The sequence below is a fragment of the Chiloscyllium plagiosum genome, chromosome 8, assembly GCF_004010195.1.
Source record: "Chiloscyllium plagiosum isolate BGI_BamShark_2017 chromosome 8, ASM401019v2, whole genome shotgun sequence".
NCBI classification, from domain to species: Eukaryota; Metazoa; Chordata; class Chondrichthyes; order Orectolobiformes; family Hemiscylliidae; genus Chiloscyllium; species Chiloscyllium plagiosum.
The window spans coordinates 104,614,705-104,626,810 of record NC_057717.1 but is presented as its reverse complement, the minus strand read 5'-3'; the positions used below and the strand labels follow the sequence as shown (position 1 = coordinate 104,626,810).

General features: G+C 51.8%; 1 long non-coding RNA gene across 1 annotated transcript; it reads left to right on the top strand.

Annotated features, from left to right (window-relative positions):
- Positions 1 to 1,280: 1,280 nt before the first annotated feature.
- LOC122552457 lies at positions 1,281 to 11,978 on the top strand. The gene is made up of 3 exons (XR_006312407.1): positions 1,281 to 1,366; positions 9,111 to 9,303; positions 11,624 to 11,978. It is a non-coding gene; the product is annotated as an uncharacterized LOC122552457 (long non-coding RNA).
- The last annotated feature ends 128 nt before the right edge of the window (positions 11,979 to 12,106 follow it).

Sequence of the window (12,106 nt, the reverse complement as noted above, 5' to 3'; positions counted from 1 at the left end):
CGCCAACTTGCGGAACGTTTCAGAGAATATCTCTGGGACACACGCACTAAACAACCCCACCGACCTGAGGCCGAACAATTCAACTCCCCCTCCCACTCCGCCAAGGACATGCAAATCCTGGGCCTCCTTCACTGCCAAATTCTAGCCACCCGACGCCCGGAGGAAGAACACCTCATCTTCCACCTTGGGACCCTCCAACACGCAGCATCAACGTCGATTTCACTAGTTTCCTCACCTCCCCTCCCCCCAACCTATTCCCAAATCCAACCCTCCAACTCAGCACCTCCCTCTTGAACTGTCCTACCTGTCCATCTTCCTTCACACCTATCCATTCCACCCTATTACCATCACCCCAACCTCATTTATCTCCCAGGCCCCACATTCCTGATTTGAATGGCGTGGCCTGGATTCCATGTTGTCTATGAAACAACGGGGCTCACTCCTGCCCTGGAAGAAGGCTTCCTGGTGATTTCTCAGGAATCGTATCTATCGCCTTCTCCTACCAGCTGATTACATCAGGCAACACATCAAAGGGATACATTGTAAGCAGAGCAAGCAGGTAGGCAACCACTCACAGTGAAGTATTCAGGAACTAAAGCTCCTAAAATCCTTCATTTTTAATCTCCATTTACAAATAGTAAAATAAAATTGAAGGGGAAGTGGTGGGGCCTCAACACCACCTCCTCCTGGGAAAGCACTGAATCAAACTCTAGCATATTCTGCTCCAAACCCAAGGCAAACACTGAGCTAATCTTTAAATTAATTATTTTCAAATTCCTTCTTGGTCTCAATAGTCCCAAAGTTAAGGTGATTTCAGTTCAAGCAGAGTTTCTGTTACGTTATTCATTTACAGAAGGATATCCTCTTAAAGCTCTATGCTACTGGATAAGGCGAGCGCTCTGCAGGAGGCTGTGTGTGGAAGCTAATCCCAGTCCCCAGCAGCAGACAGACACAGTAATCCCCTCTCAAACTGTCAGAATAACACACTGGGCCTAGCCAGCCGTGCTGTTCAATACTGCGCTGTGTGTTCAAACCAAGTGTGACACTCACATGATTCACTAGGGTAGGTTTTGGGGAACTGGTATGAAATACACAGCAGTGGCTGAGTGAAACTCAGCTTTTCCACAATGTACACAGTGAGACATGCACAAACAGAGCATGGGAGAATGAGTAGGATTTTGTCCAGAATGCACTGTACTGACGTGAGTCATACAAGCCAGATGAAAGTGAATCATTGCCTGTAAATGTGCAGTGCACAGGCACAAATACAGTGTTTAATAGTGAGAGTCCCTGAGGGTGAGGGAACTTTGTTTCCCCCAGCTTTGCCTCCCCCCTTCACGGTGAAGCCATGAAAACATTTGCTCAGGTAAGAAAGCAAATTGCTGATCTTGACCGCTACTGAAGAGGCTGTGTCCTCGCTGATTCTCACAGGCCTTCTGCCTTCCAGAGCTTGAAGCATCTTAGCCAGTCCTTAAGCACAGACCTCATCCCTTAGACAAAACAACCTCCACCCAGTTCCAAAAGGTGGAATACATAAGGCTCCTGCTGTGTTAGCAGCATTCCTTTGCTCAGTCCTTCCAGAATTCCTCTTTCTTTATATAAACGGGACGTCAGCAACATTCCAGACAGCCAGCTCACTTCCTCTCCCCGCCCTCCAGCTCGGGCCAAGGGTGGTTTGTGGGCCTCACTCAGAAACACAAACTCAGGAGAATTGGAGTCCTGTCATTAATTTGTGCTTTTTAAAGATGACGAGTGGAAACCGGGCTAGCATTCGGTTTCAAGTGTAAAAGGAATGGAGAATGTAATCCACCCGTCACCCTCTGGGAGCTCGTGTTCTCTCCCCTCAGATGCCTTCTGGAACACACTCTGATGGATCCCAATTTCAGCCTCAGGAATCGTCAGAGAAACCAAACCGAAACAACTCCCACCAAAACGGGATAGATTCTGGGAGAGGTGTGGTGAAAGATGCAGTTCAGAGTCACATGGTGACAGACTGGAGACCCATCGTCATCCTTCCTGCAGCACCTCCTTTTTCATTATGAATTCACAGGATGTGGGTGTGAGTGACCAGACCCAGCATTTACTGCTCATCCCTCATGTCCCTGAAACGTGACGCAGTGAGCAATCTGCTTAAGGGCAACTTCGAGGCTCTCTGACCATCGCAGAGAGCAGGTCAGAGACAATCCCATTGCTGTGGGTCTGGAGTCATGTGTAGGCCAGACCAGGTAAAGATGGCAGTTTCCTTCCCTGTAGTGCATTATAGAGTTATAGAGATGTACACACAGAAACAGACCCTTCGGTCCAACTCTTCCATGTCAACCAGATATCCCAAATTAATCTAGTCCCATTTGCTAGCACCCGGCCCATATCCCTCCAAACCCTTCCTACTCATATGTCCATCCAGATGCATTTTAAACGTTGTAATTGTACGAGCCTCCACCACTTCCTCTGGCAGCTCATTCCATCCAGACACCACCTTCTGCGAAAAAGTTGCCCCTTAGGTCCCTTTTAGATCATCACCTCTCACCTTACACCTATGCTATTTTAGATTCCCCATCCCAGGGGAAAAGATCTTGTCTATTTACCCTTTCCATGCCCCTCATGATTTTATAAACCTCTGTAAAGCCTCCTTCAGCCTCTGACGCTCCAGGGAAAACAGCCCCAACCTATTCAGCCTCTCCCTGCAGCTTAAACCTTCCAACCCTGGCAACATCCTTGTAAATCTTCTCTGAACCATTTCAAATTTAACAACATCCTTCCTAAAAGAGGGAGACCAGAATTGCATACAATATTCCAATAGTGGCCTAACTAACGTCCTGTACAGCCGCAAATGAACTTAGTGAAGCAGATTGGATTTTCATGATAAGCAATTATAGTTGTTATGGCTACCATCACTCAGACTAGCTTTCAAATCCACATTAAATCAACTTAATTGAATGTACTCCGGGCACCATGATCATTAATCTAGGGCTCTGGGATACTCCTGGAAAGGCAGGGACTGGATTGGCTGAGTCACTCTTACAGACTAGTGCCAACACAATGGGCCGAATGGACTTTTTCTGCAACTGCTCTCAATAATTCAATCATTACTCCAGTCACGTAACCATGATACAACTGTAACCCTCTTATGGGGTAAAGCCATAGGGAGCGCCGTACTGTCAGAGGGTCAGCACCGAGGGAGTGCCGTACTGTCAGAGGGTCAGCACCGAGGGAGCGCCGTCCCGTCAGATGGTCAGCGCTGCACTGTCAGAGGGTCAGCGTCGAGGGAACGCAGCACTGTCAGAGGGTCAGCGCCAACGGAGCGCCACACTATCATAGGGTCAGCGCCAAGGGAACGCCGCACTGTCGGAGGGTCAGTGCTGAGGGAGTGCCGCACTGTCAGAGGGTCGGCGCCAAGGGAGCGCCGCACTGTCGGAGGGTCAGCACCGAGGGAATGCCGCACTTTCGGAGGATGAGTGCTGAGGGAACGCCGGACTGTCGGGAGGTCACTGCTGAGGGAACGCCAGACTATTGGGGGGTCAGTGCTGAGGGAGCGCCGCACTGTCGGAGGGTCAGTGCTGAGGGAGCACCACACTGTCGGAGGGTCACTGCTGAGGGAATGCCAGACTGTTGGGGGGGTCAGTACTGAGGGAGTGCCACACTGTCGGAGGGTCAGTGCTGAGGGAGCACCACACTGTCGGAGGGTCACTGCTGAGGGAACGCCAGACTGTTGGGGGGTCAGTACTGAGGGAGCGCCACACTGTCGGAGGGTCAGTGCTGAGGGAGCACCACACTGTCGGAGGGTCACTGCTGAGGGAACGCTGCACTGTCGGAGGGTCAGTGCTGAGGGAGTGCCGCACTGTCGAGGGGTCAGTGCTGAGGGAGCGCCACACTGTTGGAGGGTCAGTGCTGAGGGAGTGCCGCACTGTCGGAGGGTCACTGCTGAGGGAACGCCGCACTGTCGGAGGGTCAGTGCTGAGGGAACGCCAGACTGTTGGGGGTCAGTGCTGAGGGAGTGCCGCACTGTCGGAGGATCAGTGCTGAGGGAGTGCCGCACTGTTGGAGGGAATATGATGTCTTATTTGAAATACAAAGATTGCCAAGCAGTTTTTTTTTAAAAAGGACATTACTCCTTGGTTTGACTTTTGGAAAGGATTTTCACCCAATGTCCCAGCATTATACAGTAATGTGTTCTCTCCACAGGAACAGAATTCTCAGTTAATTTATCAGGTTTTGGCTTGGCTGCTGTTGTTGGACATATGACAGTGACTACACTGTACTGTCTGTGAGAAGCTCTACATCAATACAGCTTTGCTCTGTAACACACTCAGTCCACAGGTAATGGCCTAACACTTACACGGCAGAAGGTCAGAGGACTGTCAGGTCCCAGGACAGTGAAACCAAGGGACTGCCATTTGAGAGTGAATACAGCAAGGAAGGTCATAATTCCCACTATCTCTGTTTTCTGCTTCTCTGTGACGGATCGTGCATTTTCCAGTCCACAGATCACAATAGTCAGGGTTTTCTGTGCAATGCACTGTAGTCCATGCCTGATATCTGCAGGGTAAGATCCCACGAAGTGTGCAAGTGGCTGAGAAGATGCAGAGAGCTGGAGTAAAGGAAAAGTGAGGACTCCCATTGATATGAGTTCCTGGGACAAAGATATTCACAATAAAACGTGGTGCCAATTCTCTAGCAAGATGTTTTTGCCTTAGTAAATATAGAGCAATAGTCAAGGAAGACTGACGTAGCATTTCCTAGATTTCTTGCAACAGGAATAAAAGTCATTCCTGATTGTGTTCAGTTCATTCACTGAACGCTATAAGAACGAAAATTAAACAGAGAGAAAAGAAAAACAAATTTCAGAAAGAAAGCGTTTACTTCCAACTCAAAAAAGAAGTGAATATCCGGCTCTTAACCTCAACTGAAATCCTGGGATTCTCTCTGGAACACGTGAACCGTGGCCCACCCACGGTTCAAGAAGGCAGTTCACCCACTCTCCTTCCCCAGGGCAGGCCAGGAGTAAGCAAGAAATGCTGGGCCCAGCCAGCAACACCCACATCCTGTCAATGAACAAGTAAACAGCAGTGACTCCGTCAGGGGCAGGTTGTCTGCTAAAATTCCACTCTAGAAATGTGAGCCCAGAAATCCACCTTTAATGACGGAGTGAGTGAGTGCTGCGCTGCCAAGTACATGCTATCTTTCAGAGTTAAGGGAATCAGCCCTTTTGGGGAGCTGCTTTGCAATAGTTCACTACCACAGTTCCTACACAACAACAGTGACTCCACGTCAAAGCAGAAAGGTGCTTCATCAGCTGTAACTTGCTTTGGGACATCCCAGGTCAGGGCAGATGCTGCAGATACAGAGGGCTGTCTCTCTCTTACACCCAAGCACTGGTTTCCCTTCATTGAAGAGCCATAGCAGTGAAAGCACAGCTGCCCACATGGTCTGCTTTCAGATCCGGCCCTGCCTCATGCAGTATAAGGGAAGCATTAACTGAACAGGAAGTTTGAGGTAACACCCAGCTCGCTGAGGAAGGGTGGGGGGGGTGGAACGACTACAGCTGACTTGCCCATAAACTATACACAATCTCCTTCCATTTATTGACAAGCAGCATGTGGAAACTCTGTAATTGATCACAGAATTGTGGAGCCAGCACCTGCAGGGACATTGATGACACAGTTCTTCATTGCTGTCCATGTGTGGATACTAATGATTGCATGGGCCTGACTGACAGAAGCTTGAATTAATAAGGTGCTGATTTTTAAGAGTCAGAGATGTACAGCATGGAACAGACCCTTCAGTTCAACTCATCCATGCCGACCAGATATCCTAAATTAATCTAGACTCAGTTGCAAGCATTTGGCCCACATCCCTCTAAACCCTTCCTATTTATTTACCCATCCAGATGCCTTTTAAATGTTGCAATTGTACCAGCCTCCACTACTTCCACTGGCAGCTCATTCCATACACGTACCACCCTCTGCCCCTTAGGTCCCTTTTATATCTTTCCCTTCTCACCCTAAACCTATGCCCTCTAGTTCTGGACTCCCCTACCCCAGGGAAAAGACCTTGACCATGCCCCTCATGATATTACACTTCTTAAGTCACCCCTCAGCCTCCAATGCTCAAGGGAAGACAGCCCCGGTCTATTCAGCCTCTCCCTATAGCTCAAACCCTCCAACCCTGGCAACATCCTTGCAAACCTTCTCTGAATGCTTTAAAGTTTAACAACACCTTTCCTATAGCAGGAAGATCAGTATTCTAAAAGTGGCCTAATCAATGTCCTGTACAGTGTAACATGACCTCCCAACTCCTACACTCAATGCACTGACCAATCACCTTCATCACTGTCCTGTCTACCTGTGACTCCACTTTCATGGAACTATGAACCTGTACTCCAAGGTCCCTTTGTCTTAATCCAGTTCAAGTCTTTTTTAACAAAGTAATTAACAATACTGGAACAATGGGGGGTGGAGTGGATTGGACCAGGATTGAGGGGGGAAGTTAGAAAAAGAGAATACAAAAACAGTCCAAAATATAATTCAATACTTGAATAGATTCCCTACAGTGTGGAAACAGACCCTTCGGCCCAACAAGTCACACCGACCCTCCAGAGAGCAACCCACCCAGACCCATTCCACTACATTCATCCCTGAATGATGCACCTAACACTATGGGCAATTTAGCATGGCCAATTCACCTGACCTGCACATCTTTGGACTGTAGAAGGAAAGGAGAAAGTGAGGAGGGAACCCACACAGACACGGGGAATACGTGCAAACTCCACACAGATAGTTGCCCGAGTTGGGAACTGAACCCAGGTCTCTGGCGCTGTGAGCCACTGTGCCACCTTTGTTGGAAGAGTGTAGGGAATTCTAAATGGAACATCAGTGGGGAAGAGGATTTGCCTTGCTTTTTGCCATCAGGATGAATGGACAACATTAGTGGCCTCAATTGGTACCACTTACCTCTGACTCTCAAAGTTTCAGTTTCAAGTCCAACTTCAGACACAACACTCCATGCTGACTTTCCCAGACTCAGGGAGCGCTGCAACCTCCCACCCTGAGGGGGCGCTGCAATCTCCCACCCTGAGGGTGCACTGCACCGACCCACCCTGAGGGGGCACTGCACCGTCCCACCCTGAGGGGGCGCTGCACCATCCCACCCTGAGGGGGCGCTGCACAGTCCCACCCTGAGGGGGCGCTGCACAGTACCACCCTGAGGGGGCGCTGCACCATCCCACCCTGAGGGGGCGCTGCACCCTCCCACCCTGAGGGGCCACTGCACCTTCCCACACCTGAGGGGGTGCTGCTCCGTCCCACCCTGAGGGAGTGCTGTACTGTCCCACCCTGAGGGGGCGCTGCACCCTCCCACCCTGAGGGGGTGCTGCACTGACCCACCCGGAGGGGGCGCTACACCCTCCCACCCTGAGGGGCCACGGCACGTTCCCACACCTGAGGGGGCGCTGCTCCATCCCACCCTGAGGGGGCACTGCACCGACCCACCCTGAGGGGGTGCTGCACCCTCCCACCCTGAGGGGGTGCTGCACCCTCCCACCCTGAGGGGGCGCTGCACCCTCCCACTCTGAGATGGCACTGCACCATTCCACCATGAGGGGGCGCTGCACCATTCCACCATGAGGGGGCGCTGCACCATCCCACCCTGAGGGGGCGCTGCACCCTCCCACTCTGAGGGGGCGCTGCACCCTCCCACCCTGAGGGGGCGCTGCACCCTCCCACCCTGAGGGGGCGCTGCACCGTCCCACCCTGAGGGGGCGCTGCACCATCCCACCCTGAGGGGGCGTTGCACCCTCCCACTCTGAGGGGGCGCTGCACCCTCCCACCCTGAGGGGGCGCTGCACCCTCCCACCCTGAGGGGGCGCTGCACCCTCCCACCCTGAGGGGGCGCTGCACCCTCCCACCCTGAGGGGGCGCTGCACCGTCCCACCCTGAGGGGGCGCTGCACCATCCCACCCTGAGGGGGCGTTGCACCCTCCCACCCTGAGGGGGCACTGTACCATCCCACCCTGAGGGGGCGCTGCACCCTCCCATCCTGAGAGGTCGTTGCACCGTCCCACCCTGAGGGGGCGCTGCACCGTCCCACCCTGAGGGGGCGCTGCACCCTCCCACCCTGAGGGGGTGCTGCACCCTCCCACCCTGAGGGGGCGCTGCACCCTCCCACCCTGAGGGGGCGCTGCACCGTCCCACCCTGAGGGGACGTTGCACCGTCCCACCCTGAGGGGGCGCTGCACCCTCCCACCCTGAGGGGGCGCTGCACCCTCCCACCCTGAGGGGGTGCTGCACCATCCCACCCTGAGGGGACGTTGCACCCTCCCACCCTGAGGGGGTACTGCTCCGTCCCACCCTGAGGAGGCGCTGCACCGTCCCACCCTGAGGAGGCGCTGCACCATCCCACCCTGAGGGGGCGCTGCACCGTCCCACCCTGAGGGGGTACTGCTCCGTCCCACCCTGAGGAGGCGCTGCACCCTCCCACCCTGAGGGGACGTTGCACCCTCCCACCCTGAGGGGGCGCTGCACCCTCCCACCCTGAGGGGGCACTGCACCTTCCCACACCTGAGGGGGTGCTGCTCCGTCCCACCCTGAGGGGGTACTGCTCCGTCCCACCCTGAGGAGGCGCTGCACCGTCCCACCCTGAGGGGGCGCTGCACCCTCCCACCCTGAGGAGGCGCTGCACCGTCCCACCCTGAGGAGGCGCTGCACCGTCCCACCCTGAGGGGGCATTGCACCCTCCCACCCTGAGGGGGCGCTGCACCGTCCCACCCTGAGGGGGCGCTGCACCCTCCCACCCTGAGGGGGCGCTGCACCGTCCCACCCTGAGGAGGCGCTGCACCGTCCCACCCTGAGGGGGTACTGCTCCGTCCCACCCTGAGGAGGCGCTGCACCGTCCCACCCTGAGGGGGCATTGCACTGACCTAACCCGTGTCTTTTGGGGGAAAGATTGCACCAAAACGCCATGTAGCACCATTTTGAAAAACAGAACATAGGGATTATTCCCAGTGACCCCACTAACAGTTACTCCTCTAAATAAAAAGTAAGATCTCTGTTTTCACATTCCTGTTTGACGCAGCTTGCTGTGTACAAATTGGCTACATGTTTCCTGTATTACAGCAATCAGACTTCAAAGTAAAGTTCTTTAGGACCTAGCCCGAAACGTCGATTTTCCTGCTCCCTCGGACGCTGCCTGACCTGCTGTATTTTTCCAGCACCACTCTGATCAGAACTCTGGTTTCCAGCATCTGCAGTCCTCACTTTTCCCAAGTTCTTTAAGATGTCTGGAGGTCATGGAAGGCACTACATGAATGTAAGTTCTGTTTTTTGCTCCGAATCCCTCACACACGTGTTTTTCTCAGTTTTTTACACCAATCTAAGGTTTATTGTTCCAGAATCAGGCCCCATCCATTAACGTAGTCACAGTGCAGGTCTAACCGTTGAGTCATAGTCGTAGAGCTGCGTAGCATGGAAACAGACCCTTCAGTCCAATTTATCCCCGCCAACCAAATGTCCCAATCTAATCCTGTCCCATTTGCCAGCATTTGGCCCATCTTCCTCTAACCCCTTCCTATTCATATACCCATCCAATGTTGTCATTGTACTAGCCTCCACCACTTCCTCTGGCAGCTTGTCCTATATGTGTACCACCCTCTGTGTGAAAGAAGTTACCCCTTAGGTCCCTTTTAAATCTTTCCCCTCTCACCTTAAACCAATGCCCTCTCGTTCTGGACTTCCCCACCCTGGGGTAAGACCTTGTCTATCTGCCCTATTCATGCCCCTCATGATTTTATGAACAGGTTTATAAGGTCACCCCTCAGCCTCCAATGCTCCGGGGAAAACAGCCCCAGTCTATTCAGCCTCTCCCTACAGATCAAACCTTCCAACCCTGGCAACATCCTTGTCAATCTTTTCTGCAACCTCTCAAATTTAACAACACCTTTCCGGTAGAAGGGCAACCAGAATTGTACACTGTGACTACGTTAATGGATGGGGCCTGATTCTGGAACAATAAACCTTAGATTGGCGTAAAAAACTGAGAAAAACACTAGTGCCCTGGACAGCCGCAACCTTATATCCCAACCCCTAAACTTAATGCTCTGACCAATGAAGGTAAGTGCCCTAAACACCTTCTTCACCACCCTGTCCACCTGCAGCTCTAGTTTCAAGCAACAGTGCATCTGCTCCCCGGAGGTAAGATTATGCTGACTTAGCTGGAAGCCCCTGAATTGGACATGGGCTCTTACAGAGACCTTTAACAATTATTTAAAATCAAAACCTAGTCACTGACCAATGTACACCACTGACACAGTTCAGTGTAATTTGTCTCAAAGTTATTTTAAACCAGGTTACTCACACGTTTTTCTAATTAGTCTGTTTTAGCTGCTCCAGGTCTCCCCTTTAACTGAACCAAAGATATTTTATAAAAATGGAAAGTGAGAGATGAAATAGTTAACACATGGTCCCATTGCTGGTTCTGTGACTGCTGGGTTTAATCTTCATCTTACCCTGAAGCAGGTGAAAGTGATTTGCTTAATGGGAATGTGGACACTGCAGAGGTTATTTCACAACCTTGGAGCAGGGGGACTAGAAGCCAGGCTTCCTAGTCTAGGGGTAGGGACATTACCTCCACACCATAGGAGTCCATTCTCCTTCAGACTTCACATTCCCTTTAAGTGAATCAGTTTCACCTGGTTCAGGGTAGGTTAAAGTTTTAAGATTAGATTCCCCTACAGTGTGGAAACAGGCCCTTCGGCCCAACAAATCCATGCCGACCCTCTGAAGAGTAACCCACCCAGATCCATTCCCCTCTGACTAATGCACCTAACACTATGGGCAATTTAGCATGGCCAATTCACCAGACCTGCATATCCTTGGACTGTGGGAGGAAACTGGAGCAAACATGGGGAGAATGTGCAAACTCCACACAGACAGTTGCCTGATGCTGGAATTGAACCTGGGTCCCTGGCACTGTGAGGCAGAAGTGCTAACCACTGAGCCACCATGCCACTTAAAACAAGGTGAACCCTGCAGATAATCCTACTGAGCACAGGATTGAAACTCCACGTGTCTCCTGGTAGAAGAGGGGAAATGAAATAATTCTGCCTTTCCTTCAGCTTGCGGAGAAAGGCCATTCAGCCCATTGTCTCACTCCCTGAGCATCATTCAATTTTGCTCCAGCCTTCCTTGTTCTTTCCCCAGAATCCAGCAATTTTGTTCTTCATCAGCTCTTTATCCAGTTTCTTTTGAAGAGCAACTGACTTCCATCGCTCCATTGGGAGGGATTCCAGATCGCATCATCTCACTGTCGATCACAGCTCCAACCTGTCGCCTTCTGTGTGTGTCCTCTCACCAGCTGATGTATCGAGACAGCTGTGTAATTTGGAACAACTATATTAATTTTCCTCTTCCCCTCTGCAGTCCTAAAGAAAGGTCCTTATGCTGCGGTGGCAGTGGTCCCACCTCTGAGACAGGAGGCCATCTGCTCCAGAGGTGTGTCAGAACATATCTGAATGGGTTGGTTCAATGATATCTGCTCCCTAAAGGCACCAGTCCCAGCTTCTCTGAGTACAGTTCTAGGAAACCCAGCAGTGTCTCCAATGACTTAACAATTTGCTTTTGATTGATGGCAGTGTGGAGACCGGGCTGTTTGACCTTGGAGGCAGAACATCAGCTGGAATCATGATGGAGATCTTTCAAATCAACCCGATTCAGACATGATACATGTCTGAAGCAGATGGGACTTTTGAACCTGGCTCTCCTGTCCCAGAGGTAGGGACATTACCATGGCGCCGTGAGAACAGAACCTTGAGGAATAACCTGAGCTAAATTGACAACGCCTCGGAATCACCATGGTAACAGGGTGCCTACTCCAAAGGAGGGGAGAAAGGTTTGATCAATGTCCACACAGCCACAGTCAGCCTTGTAACCAGCATCCCAGCTTGGTCAGGGCAGGAAGCGAGAAGGCCGGGAAGGTGATCCTTAAATGAACTGAAAACAACAAATGCTGGAAATCACAGTGGGTCAGGCAGCATCCATGGAGAACGAGCAAGCTAACATTTCGAGTCCCGATAATTCTTCATCAGAGCATACATTAGCTTGCTCTCTCTCCATGG